This window comes from Poecilia mexicana, unplaced genomic scaffold (genome assembly GCF_051168715.1).
Source record: "Poecilia mexicana isolate PSO_F unplaced genomic scaffold, ASM5116871v1 scaffold_7, whole genome shotgun sequence".
In the NCBI taxonomy this organism is placed as follows: domain Eukaryota; kingdom Metazoa; phylum Chordata; class Actinopteri; order Cyprinodontiformes; family Poeciliidae; genus Poecilia; species Poecilia mexicana.
The window spans coordinates 30,067,499-30,073,189 of NW_028263376.1; the positions used below are offsets into that span (position 1 = coordinate 30,067,499).

The 5,691-nt window shown below is 39.1% G+C and overlaps 1 long non-coding RNA gene across 1 annotated transcript; it reads left to right on the plus strand.

Annotated features, from left to right (window-relative positions):
* Window positions 1-1,454: 1,454 nt before the first annotated feature.
* LOC148158474 (uncharacterized) lies at window positions 1,455-3,326 on the plus strand. Its single transcript, XR_015763843.1, has 2 exons — window positions 1,455-1,614; window positions 2,373-3,326. It is a non-coding gene; the product is annotated as an uncharacterized LOC148158474 (long non-coding RNA).
* Window positions 3,327-5,691: the final 2,365 nt, after the last annotated feature.

Consider the following 5,691-nt stretch of genomic DNA (forward strand, 5'->3'; position numbering starts at 1 on the left):
TAATGGTGGCAAGGAAAACTGTTTTGATAAAGTGGGTCAAACATGAACCTCCTTTTCTTCAAGTGAACAATCCTAAATGTCTTTGTTTAAAAAATAAAAAAAAGAAACTAGGAAATACACTGATGGAAGGACAGATGTTTTACTGCAACAATGGAAGAAATCATTAGAGATTTTGTGTTTGAACTATAACTTGGACTCTAGGATATTATATTGAATATTTTGGCAGGTCGAGGCGGGATTGAACTTTCTTCCTTTCATTTTGTGTGTTGCTGTCTTATGCTGCTATGCGTTCTCTTGTGATTGACCAGTTTTCCATTGAGCATGCGATGTAGGTATAAAGAAGTATGTTGAGGAAAAAATTGGGAATTTTTGCTAAAATTGTGTAGGATATCATCATATTGGGAAAAGGTTTTGAAATTGTTTGTCATGGTCCTCTGGAGATTGTGTGTACTCCTTACTAAGGCAATGTAACTATGCTTGTTCCACATGCTTGCAAAGCGTGAGATCACTCTTGAAACTTTTGTACCTGCTCCACCTAAATTCAAGTTAAAACCTCCTTTAAAGGCAAAAAAAAACATCAACCCATGTACTTTGTACTAAGCAGTCTAATGTTGTAAATGGATATAATCACAAAAAAAATATAAAAACAGCTGACAACAAATAGGATTAGCACATTTCTAAAATTAAGTTTACAAGTCCTATTGATACCTGTAATAACGTTTATGACTTCTAAAACATTCAGGAGGAGTTTTTTTTTTTTTTATCCTAATTTCAGTTTAGTCAATAGGTACACTGCTGTATCTAGGTTACATGCCCTCTTTATTGGTGGGTGTTCTTGTCAATACTCAGCGTCCTCTCTGTAATTACCAGTACAACGTCACATACATTTATTGTAGCTGATGCTCCTCATTTTAAAAAGCTGCCAAATCCCATAACTAAACCTACAGTATATATTGGATGCCATTCATCTTTTAATCAGGCCACTTCTCGGTCCGAATTTGTTTCTGGTGCCATTTGATATAGGTCAGACCTGTCTGGCCAACGCAGGTCCACATTTTGATTCAAACATTTGCATTCATATTCACTTTCTTCGCCAGCAGCTGAGCTGTTTCTGCTTCAGAACACCACCTGTTTGGATGGAGCCTCGTTATTTATGTTTGCTTAACATCAATTATGAATTAGCGGGCTAATCACCATCGAGTGTGGCATTAACATAATAAGCTTCCAGAGTTTTATCTTACCTTTTTTTCCTCCGCCACAGGATGATCAGTCTCCTAGCAGCTCTTTTTTTCCCCCCGAGAATGAAAGGCGGTTGCCTCGTCTCGTCAGTTCAAGTCCATTTAAAGTGGCTTTCCTGCGTTTAAATCCTCAAGCTGTATACAGTGACGGGAGTGTCGACAGCATTAAGTTAAGGGAATGACCTACAAAGAAAAAGGAAACCCACCACAGCACCGCAGCTGGAGCCAGTTACTCCTCGTCTTGCCAGTCTTTTTGTTTCATTCACAGGAAGGCGAAACATAAAAAAAAAAAAATATCGAGCAGTTTGGTTTGTTTGAAGAACAAACATCGGATTTTCTTTGGAAACAGCGCTGAGCGGAGCGACAGTGAGAGCAGGTAAGATAATTACAGAATAAAAGACAAAATTCTTCTTTTACCCTCCGACGCAAGCGAGGCGCACGATGGATGAGGCATGACTGATGCGCGCTCCCGGAAGATGAAGCGCGCTCGTGAGTCAGACACGCCGCGGCCGTGGGAGTGAACCGCAATAAGGAATAATTCATAGAATAAAATAACAGGATCCTCAGACGGAGTAGAGCTGTTGATTTCTTTCTTTTCTTTTCTTTCTTTTGTTTTTGACGCTTTCGTGAAAAATAACTGTAAGCATCAAGAACATAAAATGTTGTGAACTAATTATGAATGGACTTCATTTCCCATGTTCGGAGAAAACCAAAGATTTAAATAGGTCTACAGTGTTTAGATTTAGTGGTCGCCTTTGTAATTGTAAAATGATCTATTGCGTTAAAGCCTTTATCAACTGATACATGTTCCTCCTCCATGTTATTCATGCTTCTTTTACATGCGCCTTTCATTGACATTATAGGACTTGTTATATAAGTCTCCGTCCCTGGATGATTCAGTTAGAGCAGTTTTCTGCCCGCAGGGCTGAGATTGCACCCATGCAATGAAAAGAAAAAAATTATATATATATATATACATATATATATATGTGTGTGTGTGTGTGTGTGTGTGTGTGTGTGTGTGTGTGTGTGTGTGTGTGTGTGTGTGAATCTCCTTAATAAATAGAGAAACTCAAATTGTCCCCAGTGCAGTGAATTTTGCAACAATTATGAGGATTATTTCATTTGTTTCAGGAACAGTCTGGTGAGCTGAACGCAATCTCTTGCTTCCCATTCATTAAACGAGATGGCTTATGATAGACTCAGCTACACCTGGGAGCTGCCAATCCTGCACACAGTCAAACTCTTTCCTGTGAAGTGCCTCCTGGAAAAATATTAGTAAATCCCCAGCTGATTCAGTTTATACACACAGTACCATCCAGGCATCCAGGACTACATTCATAAGTTTTGTTTGTTTGTTTGTTTTGTTGTTGTTGTTGTTGTTTTTTTGGGGGTTTTTCCCAGTTTTGGCACAGGCTGTTAACATGCAAATCATTATATTCATAGTTTTGTTAGCTCATGTTTATGCTTTCCTTACCACTTTAGATTCCTCCTCCCTGTACATCAGTTTCTTTCAGATCATCTTGTTTCTTACCTCTGGTTTGTCTCCTGTTAACTTTTTGTGTGCTCTTCTGAATGTATCTCTGATTTTTTTTAATGTTGTTCATGCTGAAGGGCCAAATGCATTTTTATCAAGTTATCATACAAAAATCTGTACACGATATTTAGGCTTGACTGTGTCTCCAAATGTGTGGTGACTCTTCGTATTGGTGTTGAATGTTGTAGTTGTTGTTTTTTTTTTTTTTCTGTAAGTGTTCAGAACCATATAAATCACTGCATTTGCTGATGATTCTTAATCACTCAACAACTATCAGCAAAAAACATATACTGTTATCATTTTAATGGTGAAAAAGTGTTGACAGAAAGTTGTTAGACACACATTTCTACTGGTGATTTCTTAAAAGAACTCCACCTAAGGGAAATTGTTTTTAAGGACAGAAACCTCAAAACAAGTAAATAATCGAAAACAACTGACTTTGTTGAAAAATGAGAGTTTGGGGAGGGCGGGGATAAGAAAAATAAGTAAAATGTCTTGACGGCAAATGATAAGACCGAGAATATCTGTAATACATGTCTTCACAAGTTCTTTTCTGAAAAAGACTGGGATAAATTTGAACATAATAACTTATGTTGCCTGACACTCTATGCCTTTAAAATGTCCATTGTTCAGTTGTCAGAGTAAAACGAGTCTAAAAAGAGCTGCCTGTACTGCTCGAATAAAAATGAAACCGCAAATGAACAACCGGTATCAATTAAATATAGTAGCCTGGTAACCAGATAAGATGTTACGAGTAGGTTAATATTCACTGTTGAGTACGATAGAGGCTTTGTTTTTGTACCATAAACTGACATATGTCCATTATTTAAACTTGACAAGGGGAAAGTGTTGGAGTTTCTAAGATGGTAGGTGACCTGGAAGTAAAAAGTAACAGAAGGCATTCCCGCCCACTGGCTCCACAGGCACCAGGCTGCCCCCACTCTCACTTTCAGCTGTAACCTCCCATTAGACACACACATATAGTGGCGTTGCACAGTATAAGGAACGCCTGGAACATGAATACGGCTGTAATGATACGACCTGAGAGAAGCAAACAAAGTAAGCATGCAAACTAAAAATATAGGAATACATGGCAACATACAAAAACAAGAGTGGTATTTTCCCTCCATATTTGGTTTAGTTTCACTAGTCACTCCAAGGCCTGATTACAACTCAACCAGTAGAAGCAAGAAATGTCTGCTTTCTGAGGCTTTGGGCCTTCAGTGAAGTACAGTGAGCACTGTCATGCACAAACAGAGCAAACACAGATCAGTGGTGAACCTTCTTTGGAGAGGTCTTGTCAAGGCTGGGCTGAAATCCACTTGAGATGATATAACATGACAATATTCCTCCACAGGGCTGCGAAGGCTCATTGTAAGTTATGAGAAACGTTTCGCAGCAATTGTTGCCACCGAGAGTTGCGTAGCTGCTGTGTTTGGAGAGCAATCGCTTGTTCACATTAGCATGGATAGACTTTACCCTTAATAAACAGAATCATAATTTGAAAACGTCATTTTGCTCTGGTTGTCTTTAAATATCTCAAATTGCTTCATGGTCTTAAGCCTTCAATAGTTAAAAAGTGGAAAACAAGAAGGGGAAATTACTTTTTCACTGCACTGTATAGCTATTATAGCCTGTAATGTTATGGGGCCTAAGTAGTCCTTTGCAATTACAATATAAGATTCAATGACACTGAATATTTTTTAAATATTTTGTGCACCCCTAATAATAAGAGCAAATCTTTAATCAACGGTGCAGTGGCTGTGCTTTCAGAGACGTTTGTGCTTTGTGAAAAAGAGTTTGTGAGAAGGCAACCAAATTTAGAAGTACTTCCAGTAAGGTGTGCTGTAGCTTCAAAGAAGAAAGATTTAAACCAAACAAGCTACAGAGTGGTACGTCATCCCTTCTGCAAGGAAAGTCCTGCTGACTCCTCTCCTAGATAACACGTGGTGCCTGACTTTCTCTGCTCTGTGAAGGTGTGCAAGGATGGATAAAAGACAATTCTCTCATAAAAAGGCATTTATTTATTTATTTATTTATTTATTTATTTTTTCTAAAATTATCTTCTGTGTGCAGCTTTCTGTGTTTCAGTATCTGCAGCATCGACCGGCGACTGCAAGGGAATCTTTCCCTCACACAAAATATTGACAAACTTATTTGTGCAAGTCCGATTTAAGCACACAATCCACCCAGGTCAATGTGTTTTGTCTCACATGTGTGAAAGCTGCGGTCCCTGCAGCCAGAAAATGACTGACAAAGCAATCCCTGAATGCAAGCACTGCCGGGGTGGTGGGGGGGGATGGGATGGGGGGTGGAGATGCAAAGTCCTGGATTTCATTGCTTCATAAAACGCATGAGGTTTCTGAACACCTCCCTGGGTCATTTATCGTTTCCTCTGCGTTCCCTAATGGTTTTCCTTGCTGTGCGGGAGAATCATTTATAAAAGCAGCCTTGACAGTCTCTCCAGGGTACAGGATACAGCAGCGAGTGTGCCGCTATCTCCTGATTTGGATGCAGAGGCATGAGCGGAAATGTGAGATCAGCATTTCGTCCTCATTCGTTACTCGTATTCTCTTGTGGGAAAAGCAGTTTAACATGGACCCTCTGGTGGGGTCACTGTCTTTAGAGTGCGAAGTGCAAATTGAAGACTGTAAGTGAATGGACGTAAATTCTTTTTTTTTTTGGTATTCTGTTAGGACGCACTTTGTAATATCCAATAGCAGTTTTCCTGCTATGTGGACGGGAAATTGAAGAGATTGCTTTATGATAAGGTAATTTCTTCCATTTTAAGTCTAATCTTGCACTTAAGTAACCATGGTTACTGTATAGTTTCTAAGCTGCCACCAGCCGAAATGACTGAAGACAGTAATGGCCATTGAAAAAAAACGAGAATAGTTTTCCGGCATGCATGCCCGT